General features: G+C 42.6%; 2 protein-coding genes and 1 non-coding gene across 9 annotated transcripts in view; 1 reads left to right on the top strand and 2 right to left on the bottom strand.

Annotated features, from left to right (window-relative positions):
* The window catches only part of Erich1 (glutamate-rich 1), a gene marked incomplete at its 5' end in the record, with an annotated part of 52,793,804 nt that overhangs the window by 48,824,639 nt on the left and 3,952,071 nt on the right, over positions 1 to 17,094 (bottom strand).
* Palld (palladin, cytoskeletal associated protein) overlaps positions 1 to 17,094 on the bottom strand; it is a 393,100-nt gene that overhangs the window by 95,057 nt on the left and 280,949 nt on the right.
* On the top strand, positions 14,376 to 14,478 carry LOC120097662 (U6 spliceosomal RNA). Its single transcript, XR_015640588.1, has one exon. It is a non-coding gene; the product is annotated as a U6 spliceosomal RNA (small nuclear RNA).

Below are 17,094 nucleotides of genomic sequence, written 5' to 3'. Positions count from 1 at the left end.
TAGTAGCATATCCAACCTGACCAACTCATGGTTCAGAGCTCTACTGGGGAATCAGAAACAGGTCACCAAGCTTCTGCAGTCACATTGCTTTGTGATTACGTTTCTTCTCAATGTATAGCTGGCTGTACTATTTGCCTAAAAGCAGCCCACCAGGTCGGAAGGCCAAAGCCATTCTATGAGTAATTGTCCATTTTAATATCATTTAACCACACTTTTTGGTTTATATTTTCTGGAGAGATAAAGTCTGAAGTCAGGGATCTTTCATCTTCTAGAAATTGCCTCTTATTCATTAGCTTTTTTATTATCTTTGACAAAAGGATATGCTATAAAATCGTTCAAATAAAGACAACAAGAATATATCCCTAAGCATAATACACTGGCACCTCAACTGCCTTCATCCCTTGGCCCATCCAGATCTTTGGAGCACTGATTCCAACATCATAACTTTACAAGACAACCTTGGGGAATTACACCATTGATCACAAATATCATTGCCTTTACAATATTAATCAGTCCTAATCTTAGTTGCTATATAATACTCCATTAATTAGAACAAGGAAGTTAGCTATATTTTGGACTATTGAGTTTTTTAAAATTGTGTATGTTATATTAAATATTTTTAGATTTTTATATTTTCCCTCTTTTGAGTTTTATCCCCAGTGCAAGGGAAATAGTGGTTTAAGAAATATGTTGCCTGGGACTGGGAAGATGGCTCAGTTGGTAAAGGACTGAATGAAAGCCCCAGAACCAAATAAAATACCCAGATATGTGCCTGTTATCCCAGTACTGGGGAGGCAGAGACAGGTGAACGATGACCAGCCAGGTTAGCAAGTTGGTAAGTTCTAGGCCAGTGAGAGACCTTCTGTGGTGGTGGGAGTAAGAATGATTCCCATAGGCTCATTTATATAGGTGTGGCCTTCTTAGAGTGTGTGTGGCCTTGTTGGAGTAGGTGTGGCCTTCTTAGAGTAGGTGTGATGGCCTTGTTGGAGGAACTGTGTCTCTGAAGTATGACTTTATGTGTGTTTTTCTTGACCTCTATTACTAGTTTTTTCTTTTAATTAAAAAATAAGTGGTATTTTATGTGGCATTTTGTCTGAATGGGTATCTTGCCCGAATATATGTTTGCAGTGCCCATATGCCTGTGCATACGCATGCATGCCCACAGAGGCCACAAAAGGATGTTGGATCTCCTGGAACTGGAGTTCAGGTAGCTTTAAGTTGCCCTGTTGTTGAACACTGGTCCTCTAGAAATGTAGCCAGAGCTCTGACCCAGTGAGCCACTCTTCAGCCTCCCTGCTAATTGCTTTCATTGTTGTTGTTTGCTTGTTTTTAAAATTGAGTCAGTTTATGAGATATTTCTAGGCTGCAGTTGACCATTTAAAGGAGATAATTTTGAGTATAGTAGCATCTAATTTCCATTTTTGACTTTCTGACCGACACAACCCTTGTATGTTATAGAAGAGCGGGGCAGACGGCACTAAGCAGATCTTATGTTTACGTTTAAGGAGGTATATCTTTGGAGCCAGGATGTGCTTGGCGTGCTACAGTCATCTAAAGGTAGTGGTCAGTCTTTCTCGGGTGTTGAGACTGATTATTGCCCTTCTGTCAGGGCTGTGCCCCGACTCTTGTAGTTCCTAGATAGTGGTCTAGTACTTCCTGATTCAAGTGTGGGTAGTCCCACTGTATGTCTGGAGTGGGGAGAGAAGAACGGGTCTGTTCTCTGGCCTAACCTAAAGCCGTCATCGGATTGAGGTTCACTGAAGATTTTGAGAAAGCTGTCTCAGGACCAATGCCTTGTATTTCTCATTAGCTGTGTCCATATAAATATGTTTCTTCGTTAACAGAAAAGCAATTCCTCAATGTTAGGTCTGTGGTATCAAATGGTGACAGCAACACGGAACAAATCAGATGGCATTTCTCATTAGACTCAGGTGCATTTGAAACTCTTCTTCCTAAACCATGTCCTGTCTAAACCACGGTGTAGAAAACAAATCCTAAAACAGTACTGTTGCTAACGATGCTGCTTTGGGAAGTCTGGAAGCTGGTATCCTGAAGACACATGACAGAGATTTCTTTCAACAACTTAAGTAACAGTTTGCATATTTAAACTAGACACAGTGAGGAATGGGTAGTGAATAATGGATACCTGACTCAGAGGTTAAGATTGTTTTTAAAGGACGCTTTAAGTCAATGCTTAAGATAGGCTAAAAATTGGCTTTCAAGGTACTTTGGTCGGTTCTTAGAAACTTCAGTCATTTTCAGTTACAAAGTTTCACTAATAACAGATAGAGAGGGCCCAATTTCCCAGTATTCATCTTCTGTGTTTTTGTGTGCCTGTGTGTTTTACAAGATAATGTTTGTTACTCCAGTAGTTTCTAAGAACTTCTAAACATGTCTGCAGTTGTCTAAAAAACACCAACAGAAAAGGCTAGATGTAGTCTGTATGTTTCTGTTTAAAGACCAGAGATGTATTCACTGTCAACCTTGTGTAACAGGGAGAAAAGAAGAAATTTCTTCTGCCTCACTTCTTTCACTCTTCCCAGACTGCTTCCACTCTGACACACTTCTATTCTGAAAGACTTCAGCATCGACTTCCTTATTTGGTCGCTGGAACTGCTCTTTGTCTTGTTCAAACATTCTGCTAAGCTTGCAGACTGCCTTCATCCCCGCCCCTTGCCCACTGCTCCCCCTTCACACACACACACACACACACACACACACACACACACACACACACACACACACACACCACGAAGCTGGCTTCCACTGTTTGCTCTGACTCAGCCTTCTCTGAAGTTCATTAGCCAATCAGTCACCAGTTATGCCCATTTAAGGAGTACCTTTTGCAAATCAGAAGGAAAGAGAGTTTGGGAGGCTCTGTAGCAGTCACTGGAATCCACCCCAAAGCGTGTATTTCACACAGCTGCTCTCCTCATAGAATAAAGTATGTATTGAGAGAAAAAACTAGCCCCAAATAAACCCTAAAATAACCCCCAAACCCTCAATCCTTCTCCTCAACCCAGGCTGCTTAATTAAAGGTTAATGCCAGGATCCTGCCACTTAGCTTTGGCTGACAGAGTGTCATTTGGCTTGGTTTTCAATTTTCTCCATGCCAAATGTTCCAACTAATATTTTAAGAAAATATGCAGCACAGGCCGAAGTGGCTATGCCAACACATAAAGTAGAGGTCTGTGCTCCTAAATGAAGGAGACACATTTCCAGTGAAATCTGTCCCCCTTGCTCTCTGGGGTTGAGAACAGCCAGGCATCTGAAGCATGGAAGAATCCTTTCTGGCCTCTCGGCTTGGATGTGGATGGAAAAAGCTCCCCTTTCTGCATTCCCTATTTAAGAAAGAAGCTGCCAAAGCCTCATCCAATAAAACAGAGCAGTGCTTCCTTGCGTATAAACAACCGAAAAATTCCTCCCAAGCAAGCACACGGCCTTTTGGTTCTTGGAACAAAGTGGCTGGTGGTATTTATTATGTCAAATAAACACATCCTCCACACTGCGAAGGGGAACCTGAGACAGTAAGCTGAACAAAGCAATTTTCGAGGTTTGAACCCGTTCACAATTAGCCCCCGTCTACCTTGACTGAAAAATTAAGAAGGACCAGTTTTGTTCCAGAAAGTACCCTTATGTGATTAAATATCCACAGTGAGTTCCTCACCCCCACCCCCCCAAAAATTTGGACTTCACTTCCAGAGTCTAGTAACAAAAATATACAAGATATCCTAAAACTTGGGATTATTTCTCATTTAGCTACCAATAAAACTCTTTTTTCTCCCTTTGTCCATTGTGTTAGTCACTGAAGCCTTGTTAATTTGCCAGGCTTTGGGCTAGATGTTGCTACCAACACTTACAGCTATCAGTTTGGTCATTGCATGAAGCAGGCTAAACTATGCAGAAAGCATACTTCTCCCTGTCCTGAAACCATTGTGTTTACCATGGGGGGGGGGGGCAATGTGGAAGTAGGCATTTGGCTTACCAAATAGTCAAAGTGTGTGGTCGTGTTGCCCTTCTTTAATTTAGGACGCTTTTAGACTGGGTTGGATGAACTCTTGTTGGGAGAAGACTCAAATCATCCTTGACTGTAGGCAGAGCATAAGTAATACACCTGCGCCTTTAATCCCAGTTCCCAAAGCTGAGGCAAGCTTAGCTCTATGTTTGAGTACAGCCTGACTACATAACAAGTACCAGCTACACAGGGCTACACAGTGAGACCTTGTCTCATCACACACACACGCACACACACGCACACGAACACACACTTACAGTTATTTTTATTATACCTCTATGTGTCTCAGGTGTTTTATAACGTAGCTTATCTGTTAAAACTTGTTTAGAGGGGCTGGGGATTTAGCTCAGTGGTAGAGCGCTTACCTAGGAAGCGCAAGGCCCTGGGTTCGGTCCCCAGCTCCGAAAAAAAAGAACAAAAAAAAAAAAAAAAAAACCTTGTTTAGGTTCCTGTGGACACTTGATGACCCAGGATGGGGGAACACTAAGGTGCTGAGGCAGGAGTGGGTTCCTGGGTGGGGGAGCACCCTCATAGAGGCAGGAGGAGGGAGGAAGGGATAGTGGGCTTATAGAGGGGAAACTGGGAAGGGGGATGACATTTGAAATGTAAATAAATAAAATCACCAATAAAAAAAATGAAAAAAAAACTTGTTTAGGTTTTATAACATATGAAACTTGTGAATTTTACCCCCCCCCCCGTGTGTGTGTGTGTGTGTGTGTGTGTGTGTGTGTGTGTGTGTGTGTGTGTGTGTATGCAGACATGGACAGTGAGTGTGTATGTTTGCCAAAGCACTACCTTACCTGTTTACTCTAGCCTTCCACCTGTTGGGGACAGGCTCTCTGAAATTCACTGCTTCACTGCTGCAGTTGCTTGGGAACTCCTGGGAACTCTCCTGTCTCTGTATCCTAGTTCACGGTAGGAGTGCTGGGATGACATCACCACCTTTGGCTTTTACATGGACCATTATTCATACACAACACATTACCACTAAGTCATGTCCTCAGTACCAGGAAGCTGGGACCTTCTACCATAGGAACACATTCTAATTCTGCAAAACAGTGCTGTTTTAACTGAATGTGGTGGTATGGGACCAACCCAACTAAGACAGGAGGACCACAATCTCAAGGTGGGCCTGGGCTATACAAGCAATTCAGGGCTGGCCTAGATTACATAAGGAAACAGTCTCAGTCAAGAAACTATTGACACTCTGTGCCAGAAATATTGAACCCAGTCACCAGCATATACTCAGGGTCTCAATCCTTGGGAATAATTGATGAATGGTGGCAAACCCCAGAAGGACAGACTGGAAATAACTATCTCTTTTTTCCTGCATTTCATGTTGCCTCTTCTGAAGGCAGAGCTTATGTTGACTCTGTTTCTTCTGTGCCTGCTCCTGGCCTTCCCCATCCTCACCTTACCCTGGGCTTAGGGTGACTCCGGGACACTGGGAGCTTCACAGATCGAGATAGAACAGAGGTGAGCAGTTCTCGGTTCTCATAGCAATGTCGTCACAGCAGCTTTCCAACATCTCCGGCTGAGCTCATCTCATTTTTTCTGCACATTACTGCTGCTTCGCTCAGAACCAGGTTCTCATGTCTTCCTTGCACTGTCCCCGGGCTCTCAGTAAAAGGCTAGACATGACACAGCTAGAGAACACAACTGAAAAATCTAGGATTCTGGTAAAATCATAATAGTGTCTTTGTACTGTCTCGCTTTAGCTTTAACTGGGCTTAAATCTTAGAGTTAGGGCAGGGGGAAGATACCACCAGGATCTTCAAACATGAGAACAGAAGAATACCAAGATTCATTTTTTCCCCACAAGGATTGCTCTTTACAAAAGAAAAGGAATCTGTACTTAAAGGGCCCCAGGGATGACATATATTTCTATGCCAGAGCTTCAACTGTCCACTAGTCTTCGGGGAGGTCTCCCACACTGCTGGACACGTGTTCAGAGAGCCAAACATCTGGGCTGGTGAGACTAGGTAGGGTGGGAATCTATAATCAGAAGAAGGGGAAGGGGAGGAGGGAGGAAGGATGAAGAGGAGGAGAGGAAGGGGGAGGGATCCAGGAAGCGAGGAGGGAAACAGGGTTGGGAAACGGTACAACTTTTAATTCACATTGTAATTTCCATGCCTGTTTAGAAAGTCTCCAATTTTCTAATTTATACTCCAGGTTTTGATGGGGGAAAAAAAAGGAGAGAGAAAATGGTTGCCATATGCTTCCGCACATTTGTTTTAAATGTGAAAATAAACACAAAGACACACACACACACACACACACACACACACTCACTCACACCCTTCATCCTAAAACATCATATAATTGAAAGCCGGCTCCTCAGATTTGACTCTGAATCTAAATACTCATAAGGAATCCTCACTGAGAATCAGACGTGTTCACAGTGTCTTCACGTTAAGCACAATGCGCTGTTATTAGAAAAGGCTGTGGAAGCGTCCCTCGAGATGGAATCTCGATAGAGCAGCAAGCTGGGGAGGAAGAGCGAGGCGCTGAAACCATTAACTGCAATGCGTGGCGAGTACAGTCTGGCAGCATCTGGCAAGCTCCAGATTGCTGTTCTGGATGATTCCCTCAGAAATTCCTGCCAAGCTCCACAGTCCAGAAACGCTGCCCTCTGTCTGTCCATGCAGGCCAGCTCGATCTGGCGGTCTATGGTATGATACATCTATGATAAGTCTGCAAGTGCGGTCCTGACCCGTGTAGACCAGTTTACCTTTGTGAAACGGCAAGCAGAAAGGCTCTCTGAGCAAATACTGTGCATCCATCCCTTCCAGTGATCTGAATTAACCTGTTTCCAAGGAGGTCATAATAACGTCTTTGTACCATCTTGCTTTAGCCTCAACTGGGCTTAAATCTTATAGTTGTGGGGGCGGAGTGGGGGTGGGGATACCACCAGGATCTTCAAACATGAGATCAGAAATATACCAAGACTCATTCTTTTCACAAGGATTGCTCTTTATGAAAGAAAAGGCGTCCGTACTTAAAGGGCCCCAGGGCTGACAGATTTCTATGCTAGTGCTTCAAATGTCCACTAGCCAAGGAGGTCAGCTTTGGACAAAGGGTCTGGGGAATCCTGGCCTGGTTAGGTAACAGTCTGACAAGAGTTCTTAAGCTCAGATCTAGCCTCTGCACTGTCAATCTAATAGAGCAAGAAGAGTTTCATGTGTTGTGATTTCATTTACTGATATGAATCTCACCAGTTTCTATACCCGCCTCACCTCATTCCTTTAACTGTGAATGCATGATGTATACCTGACTTCTTGCTTTGTGTCTTTTGGCCTTCTGCTTATCGTCTGCTAAGGCTCCTGGAGTAGCTGTGTGATCAGCCTTTCTTATCGTGAGCCACTACTTTTTTAAGTTTATTTCATCACCTTTCTTTTTTTTTTTTAATTTTGTTTTTATTGGCGACATAGTCTGGTTATGCAGTCCTGACTGGCCTGCAATTTCTAATTTAGACCAGACAGCCTTCATCTCGAGGTCAGCACCCTGCCATGGCCTCCTGAGTGTTGGACTTAGATATGTGCGCCATCACACCATCACTAAACTTTCTTTTTCCTTTTTCTTCTCTGTCTCTGTCTCTCTGTCTCTGTCTCTCTGCTCCCCCCTCCCCCAAGACAGGATCTCTCTATCTAGTTCTGGCTGACCTAAGCTTGATGTAGATATGGATGGTCTCAAACTCACAGCTGTCCTCCTTCCACTGTCCCTGAGTACCGGGATTAAAGGCATGTATCACTATGCCTGGTCAGGACTAAACATTTTTAAAGCATAGCTTTTATAATCGCATCTCCTAATAGTTTTTTCAAATATTTTCCTTGTCTTCTTTGACCTCTGCTCCTTGTTTCCTTACACTGCCTACTACCAAAGCTGACCCGAAAAGGTGTCCAGAGGCTGCTAAGGCGCTGGTAGGGCTTTGTTTATTGTTTGTTAGTTCGTATCACTGGCAGAGTGGGTGGAGAGCTTGCATGCAGCTGAAGAGTTCTTGAGAAAGACTGTGAACTGAGACTGCAGAAGCTGGGAAGAGCTTCAGGCCTGCACTCTGCAAGAGTTCAAGAGACACACCAAGAACTACCATTTCTGGAGAGCCAAGAACCACTGGGAGAGGTTGAGAGCCCAAGGCCCTTAGCATTTGAAGCCTAGAGTTGTAAATCCAAGAGCCCAGGGCTAGTGTTACTCAATGTTTGCAGTGAAACTCCAAGGAAACAGCCAGCAGAATCCTGATTTGTATCTAAATAGAGCAGAAGGACCCTCAGCCGATGAGTAACAGCAACAATGCAAGAGATACAAGAACTTCAGGGCGGTGCTGGGTGAGGACGGGACTTTGAGCCCTTCAGAAGAGAGGCCTATTTGGTGTAAAGACAATGCTTTAAAGGCAGCCTTTGTTTAAGTCACTCCACCCATCCCTGGTGTATGGTGTGTGTGTGTGTGTGTGTGTGTGTGTGTGTGTGTGTGTGTGTATGAATGTGTGTGTTACAAAGGAAGTTACTTTGATATTCAGAGGAGCAAGGAAATCTGCAGGAGAAACAACTACAAATTTATATGTACATTCAGCCTTAGGATGATTATAGATAAATGAATAGGCAAAAAAAAAAAAAAAAAGACTTCAAAGAATTTTACTGTGTCATTGTGTCATACTTGTGAAGGTCTGGCAGGCCAAACAAAATCCTGGAGGAAGGCACCTTCAAAGCAGGCTTCTATGAACTGCCATATTTTCCAAGGAACAGCAACCACTTATAGTAAAAATAATAAGACAACTGAAGTCATTAAGGGCACATGGAAAAAGGGTACCATAAGTGAGAGTGAGCAGAAATAACAAAAGGAACAGACTCACAAAAACATCCAATACTGGATTTTCAACATAGGATAAATTGTGGTTAGAGAAATGAGATGCCTTTGGGAGTGGTGACCTATTTCCTGTTTTTCATGTTTGTTTCCTGGTTCAAAGGTACTCGCTTGGTTATATCCTTTCACTGATGTTTAATGTTCTTAGCTGAGGCCAATGCTAAACTCTTTGTGTACGTCTAAGGCATCACTGCTCAAAGTTCAGTGTTCCACACCGCTCAAAACAGACCCCTAGACAACTCAGAAGTTAGTCTACTTTATCCTGGTGCTCTCATGGGCTTAACTGAGGTAAGTAACTGTGCTCTATTACATATGAAAGGTATGTTCTAGCTTTCCAAATGATCTTTGAGCTATCAAAACAGTTCTTTCCTTGAAATAGTTGCTGAATTAGGCTTAATTTGAATACCACTCTCACCTTGCTATAGAGCCATTCATGACATTCAAATATTTGTAAAAGCCTGATATCCCAAGTTTCTTATTGTTCTCAAATCTCTACAAACCCTGCAGTTGGGTAAGCCTCCTCACTGAGTCTTTAAGAGCCAGGGTCATTGTTAGGTTCTAATTTGTACATATGTTTTTTTCCCCCTTCTTCCAACGTTCTCTGTCTTCAGTTCCTGAGATGTTTTCTTACATTGTGTCTGGAGGCCATCACGCACTTCACTGACAGGAAGTATGTGGTGAAGTAGCGCCTTGACCACTAATGCCAAGCACGGTTGCAGGTACTCGATTTAAAGAAAAAAATATAACTGTGAGTGTTGCTGTGGGAATGTGCATATTAGTATATGATTCATATATTTTCTTATGTTGTGATATGAGAAAAGCAAATTAAAGGAGAAGGGTTCATTTTAACTCACCAGTTAAGTTCCTGTCCATCATTTCAGGGTAACCAGGGAAACAAGACCAGGAGGGAAGTAGCTGGTTGGACCACATCCACAATCAGGAACCAGAAAGAGATGAGTGCAAGCCAGGGCTCAGCTAGCTTGCCTCATTTTATATCGTCTAGGATGCCTTGTCCAGCAAATACTTCCAGCTACAGTAAGACCAGCTCTCCCACACCAACTAACTTAACCAAGCTATCCCTGGGAAGCTAATGGCTCAAGTGACTTGAGATCCTGTGAAGCCGATAAGTAACCAACATAATACAATATACAAACATATACATAAACACACGCCCCACCCCACCCCCTTTGCTAATTGAAATAGATAAAAAGCTCCTAAATAGAACATGCTTTAAGATATAAATAATATATATGCTGAAGATGGCTCAACAGCATTCTGTGCGAGCATGACAACTTAAATTTGAATGCCCAGCATCTGTATCAAATAGGCGATCTGGGGAGGCCTGTAACTACATCGTTCGAAGCTACAGATAAGTGACTCCTAGGAGCTCCTTACCAGCCAATAGAACCCAATGACATGCTCTGGTTTAGTGAGAGATCTGTCTTAAGAGAGTGAGCCGGGGGCGGGGGAGGGGGAGATCTGTGGGGGGAACCCCAGTATGCTAGGGATGTGCACCTGGACACTACCATGCATGTGACACATGTACACTGTACACACCACACAGTGAACCCTCACACTCTTCTAATGTAACTGCTGCTTGCCAACAATCGTTCCTGTTAAATGACTAATCTGTACAGTTGGAAGAAGAGCATGCACATTAAATTTTTTACTGAAAATTTGGAGCAAAAGATATCAAGATACTAGTCTCTAATTGTGTATGCTAAAGATGGTCAGAGACTGGTTGACAACAGGCTGTGCTGTTAACCGTGATTGGCCATCTATTATACTGTTGTTTGATATGAGTCCAGATGAAAGGGCTTCAAATACAATAAACAAGATAAAAATCCCTTTTGACAGGACCTCATATGCCAGAGAAGAGTGGCAAACCATAACCTCTCATGGTAAAGTGCAGAGTGAAATCATCTCTGAGGAGGTAAAAACAGGACTAGGGGCTAGACAGATGGCTTCCCGGTCAGAAGTACTTGTTGCTCTTGTAGAGGACACAGGTTCAGTTCCTGGCCCCCATATCAGATGGCTTACAACCTCCTGGAACTCTGGCTTAAGGGGGTCTGACACCGTTCTTCTGTCATCCAGGTGGTACCTATGACAGGCATTCACCCACAAACATACCAAACAACAACAACAGCAACAATGACAACAACAACAAAGACTTTAAAACAAGCGAACAATCGAACAAACCCTTCAAAACCCAAAGTAACAGGGTCAAAACAATTGCCTGTGTACCAAGGAAGAGAGAGGCATCCAAGTTCACAGAGGTCTCTTGAAGGGTGTGTGAGAAGAGCACAACAGGAGCTGGAGGTAAGGACAAAGGCATTCCACGTCTGGAAAACACTAGGTGCAGAGGCATGAGGTTGGGCAAGAACGCTGCACACTTAGGACTGTGGGAAGTAGTTTGAACACCCGAAGGAAATCCAGGCGTGTTTAAGCATTGGATTAGACCAAGAAAAGGGAACGAGTGCTCCAGGCCCACAGCCTTAAGAAAATGCATAAAGAATTAAGAGGAAATTCCTTAAATATTTCCATATTCTCATCTTTGTGTTTCCTTCCAGTGAGTACCAGAGTAGAGGTGTCCATCTTCCCTCCAGGAAAACTTCTATCTAGCCCACATTCTTTTACCTAAAAGATGGCATCCCGTTGACATCCCATTACATAGTCGACCCCAGATGGAGGAATCTCTTGCAGACACAGCCAAGAGGAATCCTTTAAATGCATGGCAGGGTGAATTCAGCTTTCCTTGCTTCAAGTATCTGACTAATATACTTGCTTTTGTGAAATTAAAATAAAAAGAACTGGTCTTCATAGAGAAACTGTGCATAGAGCCACATAGAGAAACGATCCACTACCGACACAAAGAAACATAAACTGTCCTGAATAGTTAACTCCCACAGTGAAAAAAATCATTTCCTTTTGTCATTACATGGCTGTGGACCATATTTACTGACTTACAACCATCGGAAACCATAATGCCTACTTAATAATAATTCAGCTATGTTCATATGACTCAGTAAACAGTTGCTTATCTAGTCTTACCCAGGGCTACTGCTGTAGGGGAACATGGGTGCCTGACACCTACATTTCTTACCATTGTGAGAAAGAAACACACACTACCAGAGCCACGTTTTGCAATGAGAAGGAACTTGAATTATATCTATGGGTTTTTCTTGGTTTTTAAAAGCCACCCTATGCTTTATTAAGGTCATCATGTACCCTGTCTTGACAACCTGAAGATTGCCCTGAAAGATTTTTAACTCACTATCTTTTGGACTGTCCGGTCTCAAAGAAACCTGGGGTAAGTTCTCCACTTGAAACATAGACATCACCCAGATAGCTCATAGGCAATAAAGCCGCCAATATGTGGCTTATACCAACGTTGGCATAAACACATGGGGACATTTCCTAAGGGCTGATTGTAAAGGATAGCAATTTGAATGTCATTAACACACATTCATTGTTCCTGCCCTGAAAGTCCAGCCTGTTTACCACTGTAAAAGCTTTGTATTGTAAATGGAAAAGAGAAAGATGACAGCATATATCACCTGAGACATGCCTGGACAGCATTCCCATGAATCCCTTCGCCATGGGAAAAACAACTCCTAACAGGCCACCCTCAGTCTTCACAGGGTGTAAATTAGGTCCCGCTGACAGCAGGCTTGGGATACCTTTCTGCATCCAAGACCTTTTGCCATGCCAAAGTCAACAGGGGTGCTCTCAGACAATACAAAGTCCTGAAGCTGTCCTTGAAACCCTCTCTGTCACAGCCCACTGGAGTGCCAACAGGGAAATCTTTGAAATTCTTGGGACAGTTTTCAATGGGCATAAAGAAGTTCTTTGTCGCTCCAAGGGAGTCCCAAAGTGCTTGCCTAGGTCAGGTAGATGCTGGTTTGTGTTCGTGAAACAGTGAACTCTTGTTATGTGAGAATCTACCAGAGATTATGCAGAATTAAGTATACAGTTAAGTGGAGGGGGTAGGGGAGCCTTGCTTTTCTCATTACTAGAAAATTTGTAGTTAGGCGTTTTATGGCTGGTTGGGCATGTCTTGTAAATGGCCAATGCCCAGGGTATACATTGGCTGTGGCTCTGGCCCGTGTCTATGTTCCTCTTGGATAAGCTACTATGAACACATCAGTAAGCAAAGACTGCGCCAGTCTCTGCAAATGCCTACCCTCCTGCCCCTGACCTCTGTCAGGTGAGTCTTCACTGGCTCAAAAGGACTACTTCTGAGGCTGGGGTTGTTTTTGTCGGGCAGGGCATGAACTACTGGTTTACCTAAGACCTTAGGAAGCCTCTGCTGACACCTCTGGGTGTGACAAGGGAGAGCATTGCCAACCCCTTTTATAACTGTCCTTGGACAGCCTGCTTTAGCTGGGGGCATTTGGGATCAGGCTTCTCTTTATCTCTTAACTAATTATTGTAAACATCCATCTGTATGACTTTCAAAATATTTACAACTTACTAAAGAATTATAAAGCAAACACCCAGGTGATAACCATTGCCCGTGTCCTGCCCCGTGAGGGCCTGCCCTGAAGGCTTTGGAATAACCACAATCCTGACCAGGAGAGATACCATCTTCTGGGGTTTCAGCATCATCATTTTTCTGATATATATCTCTGAGGAAAATCCATTGGCTCCTCTCTTATTTCTTTTAAACTTTATATAAACAGAAACCTCCTGTGTCCATCTATCATTGTGTGTTCTGTTCTATATGATGTTTGGGAGATCCTGTTCTGTCTAGTTTAGTTCACGTATTTTATTTGTTGGCTATCACAGACCCAAGCAGCTCTCTCACAATGTTATCTCTCAGTCTACTGCTGACCGCTTCCGGCCTGATCACAGCTGAGCAGGGCTGCCTTCCGGGTCCCGGGTCTGTTTCTGGTTGCACACGTGTCTTTGGAGGGAGATGCTTACGAGTCAAATCACTAGGTCACAGGGTTGCTAGAACATCTCAGTTTATCAAATGATGTCGAAATGTTTTCCAGTGTGGTCTTCACCAGTTTATACTCCCACAAGCAGTGTGCGAAATATCCTGTTCTCCACATCCTTGCCAGAACTTCATGCAGTCAGACTGCCGTTTTTGCCAATCAGGTGGGTGTGCAATAGTGTCTCTACTGGTTTAACGCATATTTTCTTTATTACTAATAAGGCTGAACATCTTTTCATGTTTATTGGCAATTTGAATTTCCTCTTTGGTGAAACGGCAGTTCAAGTCTTTTTCCTTTTTTGTAACTGATTCTTTCTTATTGATGGGTGGGTTACCCCCCCGCCCCCGCCCCCGCCCCCGGTTGCCAGCCATCTCTGTATTCTGGACAGTGCTAACGATATGAGGGCAGACATTTTCTGTCCTGCCCCCCTTACAGCACCTCATGGTAGTTAGAAGTTCTGTATTGAATGTATTTGTATCGCCAACCATTTTAGGTCTTCCTTAATCTACCTTGCTTTGTATACAGACCAAGGAAGAAATCCATTTTTGAAACAGAATCCTACTTTACTTCAACAGTATGTTTTCTAAAACTGGAACAATACAGAGGTGGTTGCTGTGGCCCCTGTGTAAGAATGACACACAGAAGCAGAAAAATTACCAACTACTTTTTGTAAAAAGAAGGATTTTTAAAAAAAAAAAAAAGAAATATTGTCTATTTTCCTCTCTGTTGCAGATGTGAAGTCTGCTTCTAATAAGAGGCAAATAGATTTCATGGGTTTTGTTTAGAGACAACAAAATATTTTTTCTGTTAATTCCCTTAAGAGGTAAGAATGTGTATGTGTGTGTCATTGGTTTTATCCAGGAAATGCCCCCAGGGGTGTCCTGTACACAGGCAGGATACACACTTGGACACATCACACAAACTATCATAAATTCAATGACTGGTTTGGAAAGCAACACAGGAAATAGCTAGAGTGGCTACCTGGAGGGAATGTGTTATCTAAACATTCTGCCTCAGGGAAACTATAATGTTTAAGGTAAGTTACCATGGTCTTTATTGGATAACAGGAGTCAGACATCCAAAATTTATTGCACATGTTCTCCCAAGAACCCATCCATCAGATAGATGTTCTGATTTCAATTATGTACATGTGCTTCTTTCTACAGCCACTAGATTCTCAGTGCTTAAGGAGTACAAGGATTGCCCTAAAACATTGAGTCCAGGACACACACAGTCCTCATGTAAGCTACAGCACTCGAATGCCTAGCACTACTTCCAATTTCGTGATTCCGATAAAGGCTACAGTGGCCATCTTGGAGGCCTGTTCCTTTCTGAAGGGAAACAGAGGGAGAGTGCATCTGAGAGAGAGGGGAGGTGGTGGGGAGCTGGAAGAATTGGGAAAGGGAAGACTATGGTTGGGATGTATTGAATGAATGTATTTCCTTTCTATCCAATGAAAAGAAAGAAAGAAAGGAAAAAAGAAAGAAAGAAAGAAAGGAAGGAAGGAGGGAGGGAGGGGGAGAGAGGGAAGGGGGGAGAGAGAGAGAGAGAAAGAGAGAGAGAGAGAGAGAGAGAGAGGTGTTTTGCTGGTGGTACATACTTTCAATCCCAGTACTTAGAAGCAGAAGGAATTGTGTGAGTTCAAGGCCAGAGTGATCTATATAGCAAATTCCAGGCCAACCAGGGCAACATAGTGAGACTCTGTTTCGAAAAGAAACAAATAAAAGCTTCTGCTTAAGAGGAATTAATATCTTTCCAATGGACAATGTGGGAAGATGAAAAGGCGGGTGTTTTCCTGTTGCCTCTCGTCCTTTAACACACAGGAATTGGTTTATTTAAAGTTTAATGAATCACAGAAAAGAACAAGTTACTTTAGTATACTTAGGACCAAAGTGTGTGTGTGTGTATCTGTGTGTGTATGTAAATATATAATTACAACATATAATTATATATTTATTATATTTATAAAATTATATATTATATAATGTAATATTATATATATCATGTAACATTATAATATATGATTTATAACTTTTATATATAATACCTCCATATAAGTATATTTATAATATATAACTATATAATATATTAAATGTATTATATCTTATAATTATATATTAAATGTATGATACATATTATATGATATTGCCTATAAATATTATATAATATATACTATATTACAATAAATAAGAATATATATACACTATTATAACTATATAATAACATATAATTTTATAAATATAATTATGTTTATAAATATATATAAATAAAAAGTTGAAATTGGTGGCCTGAGTAGATAAGACAAGTAGGAGCACTTGCTTCACACACAGGGGTGCCAGAGCCTGTAGGCCTAGAGTCCACGTGAAATCCAAGCAGGACTACAGATGCTGAAACTCCCTGTGGGCAGGAAACCATTGATCCCTGGAGTTTGCTGGACAACCAGCCTAGCTTAAGTGGTGAGCTTCTGGCTTAGTGAGAGATCCTGTCTCAAGGCAACAAGGCAGAGAGAGAGACGAGGGAAACTCCTGATATCCAGTTCTGGCTTCCACATGTGTGCACATGAGCATGAGTGCACACACATTCAAGTGAACGCAGCCCTCTCACACCATAAACCTATCAAGTACATACATTCAGACACATATATAAAATTAAATTATTTCAGCAGATACCATGTTTGTCATAGGGCAACATCTGTGCAGATATTATAGTTCTGCAAGTTTTGTTTTGTTTTGTTTTGTTTTGTTTTGTTTTTCCAGAGCTGGGGACCGAACCCAGGGCCTTGCGCTTGCTAGGCAAGCGCTCTACCACTGAGCTAAATCCCCAACCCTCTGCAAGTTTTTAAACTAAAAAAATACATTGATTTAAACATTTTAGAAGTCTGAGGTCTGGGCTGTATGGATGAGTGAGAAAGTGCTTAGTGTTAGGTCTCAAACCTGGAATGGCTAACCGAGGTGTCTGTTTACCATATTGAAGCAGACCTAGCTACCAGGTTCTTCCAACATCCCTCAGCCCTTACCAGTTGCAGGGTACGGTTGGCATACCCAGGCCTTTCCCCTAACCTTCTCAGGTCCAGGGGCTCGGATACCCTTCTCCTAGCTGCATAATCTAACAGTTTTGGTTATGCAGCCCTTTTTTGTCTACTCTTTACCCTTTAGCTTCTCAGCCTCTAGTCTCTGGTCTCCTGGCTCTCCCTTCTTCCCTGACTCAGCTCCTCACATTGTCTGACTCAGGGTCATTTTCACTCTGGACCTTTCCAGATGCCTCTGCCCATTCTCTCTCTCA

Source organism: Rattus norvegicus, chromosome 16, assembly GCF_021556685.1.
Source record: "Rattus norvegicus strain SHRSP/BbbUtx chromosome 16, alternate assembly SHRSP_T2T, whole genome shotgun sequence".
NCBI lineage: Eukaryota > Metazoa > Chordata > Mammalia > Rodentia > Muridae > Rattus > Rattus norvegicus.
The sequence above is the reverse complement of the archived record's forward strand: the minus strand, read 5'-3'. Positions and strand labels throughout refer to the sequence as shown.